Source organism: Pseudophryne corroboree, chromosome 3 (genome assembly GCF_028390025.1).
Source record: "Pseudophryne corroboree isolate aPseCor3 chromosome 3, aPseCor3.hap2, whole genome shotgun sequence".
NCBI classification, from domain to species: domain Eukaryota; kingdom Metazoa; phylum Chordata; class Amphibia; order Anura; family Myobatrachidae; genus Pseudophryne; species Pseudophryne corroboree.
The window spans coordinates 126,493,393-126,507,249 of NC_086446.1; the positions used below are offsets into that span (position 1 = coordinate 126,493,393).

Here is a 13,857-nt window from a genome sequence, read left to right on the forward strand (position 1 = left end):
TAACTACTGGTAACTAAATGAAAAAGTTTGAAAATGGAAAGCATCAACAGAACGGTGTTGGCAGTATAAAAATACCTACAGCATCTTGTATTCCCAGGTGGTCTACCACCCAAGTACTAACCAGGCCCAACACTGCTTAGCTTACAAGATCAGATGAGATTGGGCGTATCCAGTGTGGTGTGGCTGTAGATGATCTTTGTGGTTTCTGTTAGAACTTTTCTACTTCTAACTACTGGTACATAAATGAATAAGTTTGAAAATGGAATGCATCAACAGAACGGTGTTGGCAGTATAAAAATATCTACAGCGCCTTGTATTCCCAGGTGGTCTCCCATCCAAGTACTAACCAGGCCCAACACTGCTTAGCTTTCAAGATCAGATGAGATTGGGCGTATCCAGTGTGGTGTGGCTGTAGATGAGCTTTGTGGTTTCTGTTAGAACTTTTCTACTTCTAACTACTGGTACATAAATGAATAAGTTTGAAAATGGAATGCATCAACAGAACGGTGTTGGCAGTATAAAAATACCTACTGCACCTTGTATTCCCAGGTGGTCTACCACCCAAGTACTAACCAGGCTCAACACTGCTTAGCTTACAAGATCAGATGAGATTGGCCGTATCCAGTGTGGTGTGGCTGTAGATGAGCTTTGTGGTTTCTGTTAGAACTTTTCTTCTTCTAACTACTGGTACATAAATGAATAAGTTTGAAAATAGAATGCATCAACAGAACGGTGTTGGCAGTATAAAAATACCTACAGCACCTTGTATTCACAGGTGGTCTCCCATCCAATACTATCCAGGCCCAACACTGCTTAGCTTCCAAGATCAGATGAGATTGGGCGTATCAAGTGTGGTGTGGCTTTATATGAGCTTTGTGGTTTCTGTTAGAACTTTTCTACTTCTAACTACTGGTACATAAATGAAAAAGTTTGAAAATGGAATGCATCAACAGAACGGTGTTGGCAGTATAAAAATACCTACTGCACCTTGTATTCCCAGGTGGTCTACCACCCAAGTACTAACCAGGCTCAACACTGCTTAGCTTACAAGATCAGATGAGATTGGCCGTATCCAGTGTGGTGTGGCTGTAGATGAGCTTTGTGGTTTCTGTTAGAACTTTTCTACTTCTAACTACTGGTACATAAATGAATAAGTTTGAAAATGGAATGCATCAACAGAACGGTGTTGGCAGTATAAAAATACCTACATCACCTTGTATTTCCAGGTGGTCTCCCATCCAAGTACTAACCAAGCCCAACACTGCTTACTTTCCAAGATCATATGAGATTGGGTGCATCCTGTGTTGTGTGGCTGTAGATGAGCTTTGTGGTTTCTGTTAGAACTTTTCTACTTCTAACTACTGGTAAATAAATGAAAAAGTTTGAAAATGGAAAGCATCAACAGAACGGTGTTGGCAGTATAAAAATACCTACAGTATCTTGTATTCCCAGGTGGTCTACCACCCAAGTACTAACCAGGCCCAACACTGCTTAGCTTCCAAGATCAGATGAGATTGGGCGTATCAAGTGTGGTGTGGCTGTAGATGAGCTTTGTGGTTTCTGTTAGAACTTTTCTACTTCTAACTAGTATTACATAAATGAATAAGTTTGAAAATGGAATGCATCAACAGAACGGTGTTGGCAGTATAAAAATACCTGCATCACCTTGTATACCCAGGTGGTCTCCCATCCAAGTACTAACCAGGCCCAACACTGCTTAGCTTCCAAGATCAGATGAGATTGAGCATATCCAGTGTGGTGTGGCTGTAGATGAGCTTTGTGGTTTCTGTTAGAACTTTTCTACTTCTAACTACTGGTACATAAATGAATAAGTTTGAAAATGGAATGCATCAACAGAACGGTGTTGGCAGTATAAAAATACCTACATCACCTTGTATTTCCAGGTGGTCTCCCATCCAAGTACTAACCAAGCCCAACACTGCTTACTTTCCAAGATCATATGAGATTGGGTGCATCCTGTGTTGTGTGGCTGTAGATGAGCTTTGTGGTTTCTGTTAGAACTTTTCTACTTCTAACTACTGGTAATTAAATGAAAAAGTTTGAAAATGGAAAGCATCAACAGAACGGTGTTGGCAGTATAAAAATACCTACAGCATCTTGTATTCCCAGGTGGTCTACCACCCAAGTACTAACCAGGCCCAACACTGCTTAGCTTCCAAGATCAGATGAGATTGGGCGTATCAAGTGTGGTGTGGCTGTAGATGAGCTTTGTGGTTTCTGTTAGAACTTTTCTACTTCTAACTACTGGTACATAAATGAATAAGTTTGAAAATGGAATGCATCAACAGAACGGTGTTGGCAGTATAAAAATACCTACATCACCTTGTATTTCCAGGTGGTCTCCCATCCAAGTACTAACCAAGCCCAACACTACTTACTTTCCAAGATCATATGAGATTGGGTGCATCCTGTGTTGTGTGGCTGTAGATGAGCTTTGTGGTTTCTGTTAGAACTTTTCTACTTCTAACTACTGGTAAATAAATGAAAAAGTTTGAAAATGGAAAGCATCAACAGAACGGTGTTGGCAGTATAAAAATACCAACAGCATCTTGTATTCCCAGGTGGTCTACCACCCAAGTACTAACCAGGCCCAACACTGCTTAGCTTCCAAGATCAGATGAGATTGGGCGTATCAAGTGTGGTGTGGCTGTAGATGAGCTTTGTGGTTTCTGTTAGAACTTTTCTACTTCTAACTAGTATTACATAAATGAATAAGTTTGAAAATGGAATGCATCAACAGAACGGTGTTGGCAGTATAAAAATACCTACATCACCTTGTATTTCCAGGTGGTCTCCCATCCAAGTACTAACCAAGCCCAACACTGCTTACTTTCCAAGATCATATGAGATTGGGTGCATCCTGTGTTGTGTGGCTGTAGATGAGCTTTGTGGTTTCTGTTAGAACTTTTCTACTTCTAACTACTGGTAATTAAATGAAAAAGTTTGAAAATGGAAAGCATCAACAGAACGGTGTTGGCAGTATAAAAATACCTACAGCATCTTGTATTCCCAGGTGGTCTACCACCCAAGTACTAACCAGGCCCAACACTGCTTAGCTTCCAAGATCAGATGAGATTGGGCGTATCAAGTGTGGTGTGGCTGTAGATGAGCTTTGTGGTTTCTGTTAGAACTTTTCTACTTCTAACTACTGGTACATAAATGAATAAGTTTGAAAATGGAATGCATCAACAGAACGGTGTTGGCAGTATAAAAATACCTACATCACCTTGTATTTCCAGGTGGTCTCCCATCCAAGTACTAACCAAGCCCAACACTGCTTACTTTCCAAGATCATATGAGATTGGGTGCATCCTGTGTTGTGTGGCTGTAGATGAGCTTTGTGGTTTCTGTTAGAACTTTTCTACTTCTAACTACTGGTAAATAAATGAAAAAGTTTGAAAATGGAAAGCATCAACAGAACGGTGTTGGCAGTATAAAAATACCAACAGCATCTTGTATTCCCAGGTGGTCTACCACCCAAGTACTAACCAGGCCCAACACTGCTTAGCTTCCAAGATCAGATGAGATTGGGCGTATCAAGTGTGGTGTGGCTGTAGATGAGCTTTGTGGTTTCTGTTAGAACTTTTCTACTTCTAACTAGTATTACATAAATGAATAAGTTTGAAAATGGAATGCATCAACAGAACGGTGTTGGCAGTATAAAAATACCTGCATCACCTTGTATACCCAGGTGGTCTCCCATCCAAGTACTAACCAGGCCCAACACTGCTTAGCTTCCAAGATCAGATGAGATTGAGCATATCCAGTGTCGTGTGGCTGTAGATGAGCTTTGTGGTTTCTGTTAGAACTTTTCTACTTCTAACTACTGGTACATAAATGAATAAGTTTGAAAATGGAATGCATCAACAGAACGATGTTGGCAGTATAAAAATACCTACAGCACCTTGTATTCCCAGGTGGTCTCCCATCCAATACTAACCAGGCCCAACACTGCTTAGCTTCCAAGATCAGATGAGATTGTGCGTATCAAGTGTGGTGTGGCTGCAGATGAGCTTTGTGGTTTCTGTTAGAACTTTTCTACTTCTAGCTACTGGTTCATAAATGAATAAATTTGAAAATGGAATGCATCAACAGAACGGTGTTGGCAGTATAAAAATACCTACAGCATCTTGTATTCCCAGGTGTTCTCCCATCCAAATATTAACCAGGCCCAACACTGCTTAGCTTCCAAGATCAGATGAGATTGGGCGTATCAAATGTGGTGTGGCTGCAGATGAGCTTTGTGATTTCTGTTAGAACTTTTCTACTTCTAACTACTGGTACATAAATGAATAAGTTTGAAAATGGAATGCATCAACAGAACGATGTTGGCAGTATAAAAAAACCTACAGCACCTTGTATTCCCAGGTGGTCTCCCATTAAAGTACTAACCAGGCCCAACACCGCTTAGCTCCCAAGATCAGATGAGATTGGGCGTATCCAGTGTGGTGTGGCTGTAGATGAGCTTTGTGGTTTCTGTTAGAACTTTTCTACTTCTAGCTACTGGTTCATAAATGAATAAATTTGAAAATGGAATGCATCAACAGAACGGTGTTGGCAGTATAAAAATACCTACAGCACCTTGTATTCCCAGGTGGTCTTCCATCCAAGTACTAACCAGGCCCAACACTGCTTAGCTCCCAAGATTAGATGAGATTGGGCGTATCAAGTATGGTGTGGCTGTAGATGAGCTTTGGGGTTTCTATTAGAACTTTTCTACTTCTAGCTACTGGTTCATAAATGAATACATTTGAAAATGGAATGCATCAACAGAACGGTGTTGGCAGTATAAAAATACCTACAGCATCTTGTATTCCCAGGTGGTCTTCCATCCAAGTACTAACCAGGCCCAACACTGCTTAGCTTACAAGATCAGATGAGATTGGGCGTATCAAGTGTGGTGTGGCTGTAGATGATCTTTGTGGTTTCTGTTAGAACTTTTCTTCTTCTAACTACTGGTACATAAATGAATAAGTTTGAAAATGGAATGCATCAACAGTATGGTGTTGGCAGTATGAATATACCTACAGCTCCTTGTATTCCCAGGTGGTCTCCCATCCAAGTACTAACCAGGCCCAACACTGCTTAGCTTCCAAGATCAGATGAGATTGGGCGTATCCAGTGTGGTGTGGCTGCAAATGAGCTTTGTGGTTTCTGTTAGAACTTTTCTACTTCTAACTACTGGTACATAAATGAATAAGTTTGAAAATGGAATGCATCAACAGAACGGTGTTGGCAGTATAAAAATACCTACAGCACCTTGTATTCCCAGGTGGTCTCCCATCCAATACTAACCAGGCCCAACACTGCTTAGCTTCCAAGATCAGATGAGATTGGGCGTATCAAGTGTGGTGTGGCTGTAGATGAGCTTTGTGGTTTCTGTTAGAACTTTTCTACTTCTAACTAGTATTACATAAATGAATAAGTTTGAAAATGGAATGCATCAACAGAACGGTGTTGGCAGTATAAAAATACCTGCATCACCTTGTATACCCAGGTGGTCTCCCATCCAAGTACTAACCAGGCCCAACACTGCTTAGCTTCCAAGATCAGATGAGATTGAGCATATCCAGTGTGGTGTGGCTGTAGATGAGCTTTGTGGTTTCTGTTAGAACTTTTCTACTTCTAACTACTGGTACATAAATGAATAAGTTTGAAAATGGAATGCATCAACAGAACGGTGTTGGCAGTATAAAAATACCTACATCACCTTGTATTTCCAGGTGGTCTCCCATCCAAGTACTAACCAAGCCCAACACTGCTTACTTTCCAAGATCATATGAGATTGGGTGCATCCTGTGTTGTGTGGCTGTAGATGAGCTTTGTGGTTTCTGTTAGAACTTTTCTACTTCTAACTACTGGTAAATAAATGAAAAAGTTTGAAAATGGAAAGCATCAACAGAACGGTGTTGGCAGTATAAAAATACCTACAGCATCTTGTATTCCCAGGTGGTCTACCACCCAAGTACTAACCAGGCCCAACACTGCTTAGCTTCCAAGATCAGATGAGATTGGGCGTATCCAGCGTGGTTTGGCTGTAGATTATCTTTGTGGTTTCTGTTAGAACTTTTCTACTTCTAACTACTGGTACATAAATTAATAAGTTTGAAAATGGAATGCATCAACAGAACGGTGTTGGCAGTATAAAAATACCTACAGCACAGTGTATTCCCAGGTGGTTTCCCATCCAAATACTAACCAGGCCCAAGACTGCTTAGCTTCCAAGATCAGATGAGATTGGGCGTATCAAGTGTGGTGTGGCTGTAGATGAGCTTTGTGGTTTCTGTTAGAACTTTTCTACTTCTAACTACTTGTACATAAATGAATAAGTTTGAAAATGGAATGCATCAACAGAACGGTGTTGGCAGTATAAAGATACCTACATCACTTTGTATTCCAAGGTGGTCTCCCTTTAAAGTACTAACCAGGCCCAACACTGCTTAGCTCCCAAGATCAGATGAGATTGGGCGTATCCAGTGTGGTGTGGCTGTAGATGAGCTTTGTGGTTTCTATTAGAACTTTTCTAGTTCTAGCTACTGGTTCATAAATGAATAAATTTGAAAATGGAATGCATCAACAGAACGGTGTTGGCAGTATAAAAATACCTACAGCATCTTGTATTCCCAGGTGTTCTCCCATCCAAATATTAACCAGGCCCAACACTGCTTAGCTTACAAGATCAGATGAGATTGGGCGTATCCAGCGTCGTGTGGCTGTAGATGAGCTTTGTGGTTTCTGTTAGAACTTTTCTTCTTCTAACTACTGGTACATAAATGAATAAGTTTGAAAATGGAATGCATCAACAGAACGGTGTTGGCAGTATAAAAATACCTACTGCACCTTGTATTCCCAGGTGGTCTACCACCCAAGTACTAACCAGGCTCAACACTGCTTAGCTTACAAGATCAGATGAGATTGGCCGTATCCAGTGTGGTGTGGCTGTAGATGAGCTTTGTGGTTTCTGTTAGAACTTTTCTTCTTCTAACTACTGGTACATAAATGAATAATTTTGAAAATGGAATGCATCAACAGAACGGTGTTGGCAGTATAAAAATACCTACAGCACCTTGTATTCCCAGGTGGTCTCCCATCCAATACTAACCAGGCCCAACACTGCTTAGCTTCCAAGATCAGATGAGATTGTGCGTATCAAGTGTGGTGTGGCTGCAGATGAGCTTTGTGGTTTCTGTTAGAACTTTTCTACTTCTAACTACTGGTACATAAATGAATAAGTTTGAAAATGGAATGCATCAACAGAACGATGTTGGCAGTATAAAAATACCTACAGCACTTTGTATTCCCAGGTGGTCTCCCATTAAAGTACTAACCAGGCCCAACACTGCTTAGCTCCCAAGATCAGATGAGATTGGGCATATCAAGTGTGGTGTGACTGTAGATGATCTTTGTGGTTTCTGTTAGAACTTTTCTACTTCTAACTACTGGTACATAAATGAATAAGTTTGAAAATGGAATGCATCAACAGTATGGTGTTGGCAGTATGAATATACCTACAGCTCCTTGTATTCCCGGGTGGTCTCCCATCCAAGTACTAACCAGGCCCAACACTGCTTAGCTTCCAAGATCAGATGAGATTGGGCGTATCCAGTGTGGTGTGGCTGCAAATGAGCTTTGTGGTTTCTGTTAGAACTTTTCTACTTCTAACTACTGGTACATAAATGAATAAGTTTGAAAATGGAATGCATCAACAGAACGGTGTTGGCAGTATAAAAATACCTACAGCACCTTGTATTCCCAGGTGGTCTCCCATCCAATACTAACCAGGCCCAACACTGCTTAGCTTCCAAGATCAGATGAGATTGGGCGTATCAAATGTGGTGTGGCTGTAGATGAGCTTTGTGGTTTCTGTTAGAACTATTCTACTTCTAACTACTGGTACATAAATGAATAAGTTTGAAAATGGAATGCATCAACAGAACGGTGTTGGCAGTATAAAAATACCTGCATCACCTTGTATTCCCAGGTGGTCTCCCATCCAAGTACTAACCAGGCCCAACACTGCTTAGCTTCCAAGATCAGATGAGATTGGGCGTATCCAGTGTGGTGTGGCTGTAGATGAGCTTTGTGGTTTCTGTTAGAACTTTTCTACTTCTAACTACTGGTACATAAATGATTAAGTTTGAAAATGGAATGCATCAACAGAACGATGTTGGCAGTATAAAAAAACCTACAGCACCTTGTATTCCCAGGTGGTCTCCCATTAAAGTACTAACCAAGCCCAACACTGCTTAGCTCCCAAGATCAGATGAGATTGGGCGTATCCAGTGTGGTGTGGCTGTAGATGAGCTTTGTGGTTTCTGTTAGAACTTTTCTACTTCTAGCTACTGGTTCATAAATGAATAAATTTGAAAATGGAATGCATCAACAGAACGGTGTTGGCAGTATAAAAATACCTACAGCACCTTGTATTCCCAGGTGGTTTTCCATCCAAGTACTAACCACGCCCAACACTGCTTAGCTTACAAGATCAGATGAGATTGGGCGTATCCAGTGTGGTGTGGCTGTAGATGATCTTTGTGGTTTCTGTTAGAACTTTTCTACTTCTAACTACTGGTACATAAATGAATAAGTTTGAAAATGGAATGCATCAACAGAACGGTGTTGGCAGTATAAAAATATCTACAGCGCCTTGTATTCCCAGGTGGTCTCCCATCCAAGTACTAACCAGGCCCAACACTGCTTAGCTTTCAAGATCAGATGAGATTGGGCGTATCCAGTGTGGTGTGGCTGTAGATGAGCTTTGTGGTTTCTGTTAGAACTTTTCTACTTCTAACTACTGGTACATAAATGAATAAGTTTGAAAATGGAATGCATCAACAGAACGGTGTTGGCAGTATAAAAATACCTACTGCACCTTGTATTCCCAGGTGGTCTACCACCCAAGTACTAACCAGGCTCAACACTGCTTAGCTTACAAGATCAGATGAGATTGGCCGTATCCAGTGTGGTGTGGCTGTAGATGAGCTTTGTGGTTTCTGTTAGAACTTTTCTTCTTCTAACTACTGGTACATAAATGAATAAGTTTGAAAATAGAATGCATCAACAGAACGGTGTTGGCAGTATAAAAATACCTACAGCACCTTGTATTCCCAGGTGGTCTCCCATCCAATACTAACCAGGCCCAACACTGCTTAGCTTCCAAGATCAGATGAGATTGGGCGTATCAAGTGTGGTGTGGCTGTAGATGAGCTTTGTGGTTTCTGTTAGAACTTTTCTACTTCTAACTACTGGTACATAAATGAATAAGTTCGAAAATGGAATGCATCAACAGAACGGTGTTGGCAGTATAAAAATACCTACATCACCTTGTATTCCCAGGTGGTCTCCCATCCAAGTACTAACCAGGCCCAACACTGCTTAGCTTCCAAGATCAGATGAGATTGGGCGTATCCAGTGTGGTGTGGCTTTATATGAGCTTTGTGGTTTCTGTTAGAACTTTTCTACTTCTAACTACTGGTACATAAATGAATAAGTTTGAAAATGGAATGCATCAACAGAACGGTGTTGGCAGTATAAAAATACCTACTGCACCTTGTATTCCCAGGTGGTCTACCACCCAAGTACTAACCAGGCTCAACACTGCTTAGCTTACAAGATCTGATGAGATTGGCCGTATCCAGTGTGGTGTGGCTGTAGATGAGCTTTGTGGTTTCTGTTAGAACTTTTCTTCTTCTAACTACTGGTACATAAATGAATAAGTTTGAAAATGGAATGCATCAACAGAACGGTGTTGGCAGTATAAAAATACCTACAGCACCTTGTATTCCCAGGTGGTCTCCCATCCAATACTAACCAGGCCCAACACTGCTTAGCTTCCAAGATCAGATGAGATTGGGCGTATCAAGTGTAGTGTGGCTGTAGATGAGCTTTGTGGTTTCTGTTAGAACTTTTCTACGTCTAACTACTGGTACATAAATGAATAAGTTTGAAAATGGAATGCATCAACAGAACGGTGTTGGCAGTATAAAAATACCTACATCACCTTGTATTCCCAGGTGGTCTCCCATCCAAGTACTAACCAGGCCCAACACTGCTTAGCTTCCAAGATCAGATGAGATTGGGTGTATCAAGTGTGGTGTGGCTGTAGATGAGCTTTGTGGTTTCTGTTAGAACTTTTCTACTTCTAACTACTGGTACATAAATGAATAAGTTTGAAAATGGAATACATCAACAGAACGGTGTTGGCAGTATAAAAATACCTACATCACCTTGTATTCCCAGGTGGTCTCCCATCCAAGTACTAACCGGGCCCAACACTGCTTAGCTTCCAAGATCAGATGAGATTTGGCGTATCCAGTGTGGTGTGGCTGTAGATGAGCTTTGTGGTTTCTGTTAGAACTTTTCTACTTCTAACTACTGGTACATAAATGAATAAGTTTGAAAATGGAATGCATCAACAGAACGGTGTTGGCAGTATAAAAACACCTACAGCACCTTGTATTCCCAGGTGTTCTCCCATCCAATACTAACCAGGCCCAACACTGCTCAGCTTCCAAGATCAGATGAGATTGGGTGTATCAAGTGTGGTGTGGCTGTAGATGAGCTTTGTTGTTTCTGTTAGAACTTTTCTACTTCTAACTACTGGTACATAAATGAATAAGTTTGAAAATGGAATGCTTCAACAGAACGGTGTTGGCAGTATAAAAATACCTACTGCACCTTGTATTCCCAGGTGGTCTACCACCCAAGTACTAACCAGGCTCAACACTGCTTAGCTTACAAGATCAGATGAGATTAGCCGTATCCAGTGTGGTGTGGCTGTAGATGAGCTTTGTGGTTTCTGTTAGAACTTTTCTACTTCTAACTACTGGTACATAAATGAAAAAGTTTGAAAATGGAATGCATCAACAGAACGGTGTTGGCAGTATAAAAATACCTACAGCACCTTGTATTCCCAGGTGGTCTCCCATCCAATACTAACCAGGCCCAACACTGCTTAGCTTCCAAGATCAGATGAGATTGGGCGTATCAAGTATGGTGCGGCTGTAGATGAGCTTTGTGGTTTCTGTTAGAACTTTTCTACTTCTAACTACTGGAACATAAATGAATAAGTTTGAAAATGGAATGCATCAACAGAACGGTGTTGGCAATATAAAAATACCTACATCACCTTGTATTCCCAGGTGGTCTCCCATCCAAGTACTAACCAGGCCCAACACTGCTTAGCTTCCAAGATCAGATGAGATTGGGCGTATCCAGTGTGGTGTGGCTGTAGATGAGCTTTGTGGTTTATGTTAGAACTTTTCTACTTCTAACTACTGGTACATAAATGAATAAGTTTGAAAATGGAATGCATCAACAGAACGGTGTTGGCAGTATAAAAATACCTACTGCACCTTGTATTCCCAGGTGGTCTACCACCCAAGTATTAACCAGGCTCAACACTGCTTAGCTTCCAAGATCAGATGAGATTGGGCGTATCCAGTGTGGTGTGGTTGTAGATGAGCTTTGTGGTTTCTGTTAGAACTTTTCTTCTTCTAACTACTGGTACATAAATGAATAAGTTTGAAAATGGAATGCATCAACAGAACGGTGTTGGCAGTATAAAAATACCTACAGCACCTTGCATTCCCAGGTGGTCTCCCATCCAATACTAACCAGGCCCAACACTGCTTAGCTTCCAAGATCAGATGAGATTGGGTGTATCAAGTGTGGTGTGGCTGTACATGAGTTTTGTGGTTTCTGTTAGAACTTTTCTACTTCTAACTACTGGTACATAAATGAATAAGTTTGAAAATGGAATGCATCAACAGAACGGTGTTGGCAGTATAAAAATACCTACATCACCTTGTATTCCCAGGTGGTCTCCCATCCAAGTACTAACCAGGCCCAACACTGCTTAGCTTCCAAGATCAGATGGGATTGGGCATATCCAGTGTGGTGTGGCTGTAGATGAGCTTTGTGGTTTCTGTTAGAACTTTTCTACTTCTAACTACTGGTACCTAAATGAATAAGTTTGAAAATGGAATGAATCAACAGTATGGTGTTGGCAGTATAAATATAACTACAGCTCCTTGTATTCCCAGGTGGTCTCCCATCCAAGTACTAACCAGGCCCAACACTGCTTAACTTCCAAGATCAGATGAGATTGGGCGTATCCAGTATGGTGTGGCTTTAGATGAGCTTTGTGGTTTCTGTTAGAACTTTTCTACTTCTAACTACTGGTACATAAATGAATAAGTTTGAAAATGGAATGCATCAACAGAACGGTGTTGGCAGTATAAAAATATCTACAGCGCCTTGTATTCCCAGGTGGTCTCCCATCCAAGTACTAACCAGGCCCAACACTGCTTAGCTTTCAAGATCAGATGAGATTGGGCGCATCCAGTGTGGTGTGGCTGTAGATGAGCTTTGTGGTTTCTGTTAGAACTTTTCTACTTCTAAGTACTGGTACATAAATTAATAAGTTTGAAAATGGAATACATCAACAGAACGGTGTTGGCAGTATAAAAATACCTACAGCACCTTGTATTCCCAGGTGGTCTCCCATCCAAGTACTAACCAGGCCCAACACTGCTTAGTTTCCAACATCATATGAGATTGGGTGCATCCTGTGTTGTGTGGCTGTAGATGAGCTTTGGGGTTTCTGTTAGAACTTTTCTTCTTCTAACTACTGGTACATAAATGAATAAGTTTGAAAATGGAATGCATCAACAGAACGGTGTTGGCAGTATAAAAATACCTACAGCACCTTGTATTCCCAGGTGGTCTCCCATCCAATACTAACCAGGCCCAACACTGCTTAGTTTCCAAGATCAGATGAGATTGGGCGTATCTAGTGTGGTGTGGCTGTAGATGAGCTTTGTGGTTTCTGTTAGAACTTTTCTACTTCTAACTACTGGTACATAAATGAATAAGTTTGAAAATGGAATGCATCAACAGAACGGTGTTGGCAGTATAAAAATACCTACATCACCTTGTATTCCCAGGTGGTCTCCCATCCAAGTACTAACCAGGCCCAACACTGCTTAGCTTCCAAGATCAGATAAGATCGGGCGTATCCAGTGTGGTGTAGCTGTAGATGAGCTTTGTGGTTTCTGTTAGAACTTTTCTACTTCTAACTACTGGTACATAAATGAATAAGTTTGAAAATGGAATGCATCAACAGAACGATGTTGGCAGTATAAAAAAACCTACAGCACCTTGTATTCCCAGGTGGTCTCCCATTAAAGTACTAACCAGGCCCGACACTGCTTAGCTCCCAAGATCAGATGAGATTGGGCGTATCCAGTGTGGTGTGGCTGTAGATGAGCTTTGTGGTTTCTGTTAGAACTTTTCTACTTCTAGCTACTGGTTTATAAATGAATAAATTTGAAAATGGAATGCATCAACAGAACGGTGTTGGCAGTATAAAAATACCTACAGCACCTTGTATTCCCAGGTGGTATTCCATCCAAGTACTAACCAGGCCCAACACTGCTTAGCTTACAAGATCAGATGAGATTGGGCGTATCCAGTGTGGTGTGGCTGTAGATGATCTTTGTGGTTTCTGTTAGAACTTTTCTACTTCTAACTACTGGTACATAAATGAATACGTTTGAAAATGGAATGCATCAACAGAACGGTGTTGGCAGTATAAAAATATCTACAGCGCCTTATATTCCCAGGTGGTCTCCCATCAAAGTACTAACCAGGCCCAACACTGCTTAGCTTTCAAGATCAGATGAGATTGGGCGTATCCAGTGTAGTGTGGCTGTAGATGAGCTTTGTGGTTTCTGTTAGAAATTTTCTACTTCTAACTACTGGTACATAAATGAATAAGTTTCAAAATGGAATGCATCAACAGAACGGTGTTGGCAGTATAAAAATACCTACATC

General features: G+C 41.0%; 11 non-coding genes and 51 pseudogenes across 11 annotated transcripts in view; all 62 read right to left on the bottom strand.

Moving 5' to 3' along the window:
- Positions 1 to 72: 72 nt before the first annotated feature.
- On the bottom strand, positions 73 to 191 carry LOC134892752 (5S ribosomal RNA; annotated as a pseudogene).
- A 107-nt stretch (positions 192 to 298) lies between these two features.
- LOC135066644 (5S ribosomal RNA) lies at positions 299 to 417 on the bottom strand. The gene has a single exon (XR_010252887.1). It is a non-coding gene; the product is annotated as a 5S ribosomal RNA (ribosomal RNA).
- A 107-nt stretch (positions 418 to 524) lies between these two features.
- On the bottom strand, positions 525 to 643 carry LOC134896646 (5S ribosomal RNA; annotated as a pseudogene).
- Positions 644 to 750: 107 nt separating this feature from the next.
- Positions 751 to 868, bottom strand: LOC134896704 (5S ribosomal RNA; annotated as a pseudogene).
- Positions 869 to 975: 107 nt separating this feature from the next.
- LOC134896647 (5S ribosomal RNA) lies at positions 976 to 1,094 on the bottom strand (annotated as a pseudogene).
- A 107-nt stretch (positions 1,095 to 1,201) lies between these two features.
- Positions 1,202 to 1,320, bottom strand: LOC134897707 (5S ribosomal RNA; annotated as a pseudogene).
- A 107-nt stretch (positions 1,321 to 1,427) lies between these two features.
- On the bottom strand, positions 1,428 to 1,546 carry LOC134892756 (5S ribosomal RNA; annotated as a pseudogene).
- A 107-nt stretch (positions 1,547 to 1,653) lies between these two features.
- LOC134894928 (5S ribosomal RNA) lies at positions 1,654 to 1,772 on the bottom strand (annotated as a pseudogene).
- A 107-nt stretch (positions 1,773 to 1,879) lies between these two features.
- On the bottom strand, positions 1,880 to 1,998 carry LOC134897708 (5S ribosomal RNA; annotated as a pseudogene).
- Positions 1,999 to 2,105: 107 nt separating this feature from the next.
- LOC134890195 (5S ribosomal RNA) lies at positions 2,106 to 2,224 on the bottom strand (annotated as a pseudogene).
- Positions 2,225 to 2,331: 107 nt separating this feature from the next.
- On the bottom strand, positions 2,332 to 2,450 carry LOC134898177 (5S ribosomal RNA; annotated as a pseudogene).
- Positions 2,451 to 2,557: 107 nt separating this feature from the next.
- Positions 2,558 to 2,676, bottom strand: LOC134892925 (5S ribosomal RNA; annotated as a pseudogene).
- Positions 2,677 to 2,783: 107 nt separating this feature from the next.
- LOC134897709 (5S ribosomal RNA) lies at positions 2,784 to 2,902 on the bottom strand (annotated as a pseudogene).
- Positions 2,903 to 3,009: 107 nt separating this feature from the next.
- On the bottom strand, positions 3,010 to 3,128 carry LOC134890197 (5S ribosomal RNA; annotated as a pseudogene).
- Positions 3,129 to 3,235: 107 nt separating this feature from the next.
- Positions 3,236 to 3,354, bottom strand: LOC134897710 (5S ribosomal RNA; annotated as a pseudogene).
- A 107-nt stretch (positions 3,355 to 3,461) lies between these two features.
- Positions 3,462 to 3,580, bottom strand: LOC134892926 (5S ribosomal RNA; annotated as a pseudogene).
- A 107-nt stretch (positions 3,581 to 3,687) lies between these two features.
- On the bottom strand, positions 3,688 to 3,806 carry LOC134896658 (5S ribosomal RNA; annotated as a pseudogene).
- Positions 3,807 to 3,913: 107 nt separating this feature from the next.
- Positions 3,914 to 4,031, bottom strand: LOC134894822 (5S ribosomal RNA; annotated as a pseudogene).
- Positions 4,032 to 4,138: 107 nt separating this feature from the next.
- Positions 4,139 to 4,257, bottom strand: LOC134897087 (5S ribosomal RNA; annotated as a pseudogene).
- A 107-nt stretch (positions 4,258 to 4,364) lies between these two features.
- Positions 4,365 to 4,483, bottom strand: LOC135070339 (5S ribosomal RNA). The gene has a single exon (XR_010256507.1). It is a non-coding gene; the product is annotated as a 5S ribosomal RNA (ribosomal RNA).
- Positions 4,484 to 4,590: 107 nt separating this feature from the next.
- Positions 4,591 to 4,709, bottom strand: LOC134894157 (5S ribosomal RNA; annotated as a pseudogene).
- Positions 4,710 to 4,816: 107 nt separating this feature from the next.
- On the bottom strand, positions 4,817 to 4,935 carry LOC134893666 (5S ribosomal RNA; annotated as a pseudogene).
- Positions 4,936 to 5,042: 107 nt separating this feature from the next.
- Positions 5,043 to 5,161, bottom strand: LOC134884296 (5S ribosomal RNA). The gene has a single exon (XR_010168448.1). It is a non-coding gene; the product is annotated as a 5S ribosomal RNA (ribosomal RNA).
- A 107-nt stretch (positions 5,162 to 5,268) lies between these two features.
- On the bottom strand, positions 5,269 to 5,386 carry LOC134890279 (5S ribosomal RNA; annotated as a pseudogene).
- Positions 5,387 to 5,493: 107 nt separating this feature from the next.
- On the bottom strand, positions 5,494 to 5,612 carry LOC134894929 (5S ribosomal RNA; annotated as a pseudogene).
- Positions 5,613 to 5,719: 107 nt separating this feature from the next.
- LOC134897711 (5S ribosomal RNA) lies at positions 5,720 to 5,838 on the bottom strand (annotated as a pseudogene).
- Positions 5,839 to 5,945: 107 nt separating this feature from the next.
- Positions 5,946 to 6,064, bottom strand: LOC134889771 (5S ribosomal RNA; annotated as a pseudogene).
- A 107-nt stretch (positions 6,065 to 6,171) lies between these two features.
- LOC134895255 (5S ribosomal RNA) lies at positions 6,172 to 6,290 on the bottom strand (annotated as a pseudogene).
- Positions 6,291 to 6,397: 107 nt separating this feature from the next.
- On the bottom strand, positions 6,398 to 6,516 carry LOC134896177 (5S ribosomal RNA; annotated as a pseudogene).
- Positions 6,517 to 6,623: 107 nt separating this feature from the next.
- On the bottom strand, positions 6,624 to 6,742 carry LOC134898268 (5S ribosomal RNA; annotated as a pseudogene).
- A 107-nt stretch (positions 6,743 to 6,849) lies between these two features.
- LOC134896648 (5S ribosomal RNA) lies at positions 6,850 to 6,968 on the bottom strand (annotated as a pseudogene).
- Positions 6,969 to 7,075: 107 nt separating this feature from the next.
- On the bottom strand, positions 7,076 to 7,193 carry LOC134894823 (5S ribosomal RNA; annotated as a pseudogene).
- A 107-nt stretch (positions 7,194 to 7,300) lies between these two features.
- Positions 7,301 to 7,419, bottom strand: LOC134894098 (5S ribosomal RNA; annotated as a pseudogene).
- Positions 7,420 to 7,526: 107 nt separating this feature from the next.
- LOC134886914 (5S ribosomal RNA) lies at positions 7,527 to 7,645 on the bottom strand (annotated as a pseudogene).
- A 107-nt stretch (positions 7,646 to 7,752) lies between these two features.
- Positions 7,753 to 7,870, bottom strand: LOC134891851 (5S ribosomal RNA; annotated as a pseudogene).
- A 107-nt stretch (positions 7,871 to 7,977) lies between these two features.
- LOC134887591 (5S ribosomal RNA) lies at positions 7,978 to 8,096 on the bottom strand (annotated as a pseudogene).
- A 107-nt stretch (positions 8,097 to 8,203) lies between these two features.
- On the bottom strand, positions 8,204 to 8,322 carry LOC135071015 (5S ribosomal RNA). The gene has a single exon (XR_010257159.1). It is a non-coding gene; the product is annotated as a 5S ribosomal RNA (ribosomal RNA).
- Positions 8,323 to 8,429: 107 nt separating this feature from the next.
- LOC134893673 (5S ribosomal RNA) lies at positions 8,430 to 8,548 on the bottom strand (annotated as a pseudogene).
- Positions 8,549 to 8,655: 107 nt separating this feature from the next.
- On the bottom strand, positions 8,656 to 8,774 carry LOC135066645 (5S ribosomal RNA). Its single transcript, XR_010252888.1, has one exon. It is a non-coding gene; the product is annotated as a 5S ribosomal RNA (ribosomal RNA).
- A 107-nt stretch (positions 8,775 to 8,881) lies between these two features.
- On the bottom strand, positions 8,882 to 9,000 carry LOC134896650 (5S ribosomal RNA; annotated as a pseudogene).
- Positions 9,001 to 9,107: 107 nt separating this feature from the next.
- On the bottom strand, positions 9,108 to 9,225 carry LOC134890280 (5S ribosomal RNA; annotated as a pseudogene).
- Positions 9,226 to 9,332: 107 nt separating this feature from the next.
- Positions 9,333 to 9,451, bottom strand: LOC134892941 (5S ribosomal RNA; annotated as a pseudogene).
- Positions 9,452 to 9,558: 107 nt separating this feature from the next.
- LOC134896558 (5S ribosomal RNA) lies at positions 9,559 to 9,677 on the bottom strand (annotated as a pseudogene).
- A 107-nt stretch (positions 9,678 to 9,784) lies between these two features.
- Positions 9,785 to 9,902, bottom strand: LOC134892730 (5S ribosomal RNA; annotated as a pseudogene).
- A 107-nt stretch (positions 9,903 to 10,009) lies between these two features.
- LOC135068293 (5S ribosomal RNA) lies at positions 10,010 to 10,128 on the bottom strand. Its single transcript, XR_010254497.1, has one exon. It is a non-coding gene; the product is annotated as a 5S ribosomal RNA (ribosomal RNA).
- A 107-nt stretch (positions 10,129 to 10,235) lies between these two features.
- LOC134889173 (5S ribosomal RNA) lies at positions 10,236 to 10,354 on the bottom strand (annotated as a pseudogene).
- Positions 10,355 to 10,461: 107 nt separating this feature from the next.
- Positions 10,462 to 10,579, bottom strand: LOC134896166 (5S ribosomal RNA; annotated as a pseudogene).
- A 107-nt stretch (positions 10,580 to 10,686) lies between these two features.
- Positions 10,687 to 10,805, bottom strand: LOC134897355 (5S ribosomal RNA; annotated as a pseudogene).
- A 107-nt stretch (positions 10,806 to 10,912) lies between these two features.
- Positions 10,913 to 11,030, bottom strand: LOC134894324 (5S ribosomal RNA; annotated as a pseudogene).
- A 107-nt stretch (positions 11,031 to 11,137) lies between these two features.
- Positions 11,138 to 11,256, bottom strand: LOC135067604 (5S ribosomal RNA). Its single transcript, XR_010253815.1, has one exon. It is a non-coding gene; the product is annotated as a 5S ribosomal RNA (ribosomal RNA).
- Positions 11,257 to 11,363: 107 nt separating this feature from the next.
- On the bottom strand, positions 11,364 to 11,482 carry LOC134896103 (5S ribosomal RNA; annotated as a pseudogene).
- Positions 11,483 to 11,589: 107 nt separating this feature from the next.
- Positions 11,590 to 11,707, bottom strand: LOC134893619 (5S ribosomal RNA; annotated as a pseudogene).
- Positions 11,708 to 11,814: 107 nt separating this feature from the next.
- Positions 11,815 to 11,933, bottom strand: LOC135068072 (5S ribosomal RNA). Its single transcript, XR_010254280.1, has one exon. It is a non-coding gene; the product is annotated as a 5S ribosomal RNA (ribosomal RNA).
- Positions 11,934 to 12,040: 107 nt separating this feature from the next.
- On the bottom strand, positions 12,041 to 12,159 carry LOC134889942 (5S ribosomal RNA; annotated as a pseudogene).
- Positions 12,160 to 12,266: 107 nt separating this feature from the next.
- LOC135065097 (5S ribosomal RNA) lies at positions 12,267 to 12,385 on the bottom strand. The gene has a single exon (XR_010251386.1). It is a non-coding gene; the product is annotated as a 5S ribosomal RNA (ribosomal RNA).
- Positions 12,386 to 12,492: 107 nt separating this feature from the next.
- On the bottom strand, positions 12,493 to 12,611 carry LOC134895695 (5S ribosomal RNA; annotated as a pseudogene).
- A 107-nt stretch (positions 12,612 to 12,718) lies between these two features.
- Positions 12,719 to 12,836, bottom strand: LOC134894768 (5S ribosomal RNA; annotated as a pseudogene).
- Positions 12,837 to 12,943: 107 nt separating this feature from the next.
- On the bottom strand, positions 12,944 to 13,062 carry LOC134891220 (5S ribosomal RNA; annotated as a pseudogene).
- Positions 13,063 to 13,169: 107 nt separating this feature from the next.
- LOC135069986 (5S ribosomal RNA) lies at positions 13,170 to 13,288 on the bottom strand. The gene has a single exon (XR_010256163.1). It is a non-coding gene; the product is annotated as a 5S ribosomal RNA (ribosomal RNA).
- Positions 13,289 to 13,395: 107 nt separating this feature from the next.
- LOC134889714 (5S ribosomal RNA) lies at positions 13,396 to 13,514 on the bottom strand (annotated as a pseudogene).
- Positions 13,515 to 13,621: 107 nt separating this feature from the next.
- On the bottom strand, positions 13,622 to 13,740 carry LOC134888835 (5S ribosomal RNA; annotated as a pseudogene).
- A 107-nt stretch (positions 13,741 to 13,847) lies between these two features.
- Positions 13,848 to 13,857, bottom strand: part of LOC135068073 (5S ribosomal RNA) — a 119-nt gene continuing 109 nt past the window's right edge. The window contains exon 1 of the ribosomal RNA XR_010254281.1: positions 13,848 to 13,857. This exon is cut by the window's right edge and continues 109 nt beyond it. This is a non-coding gene — a ribosomal RNA (5S ribosomal RNA).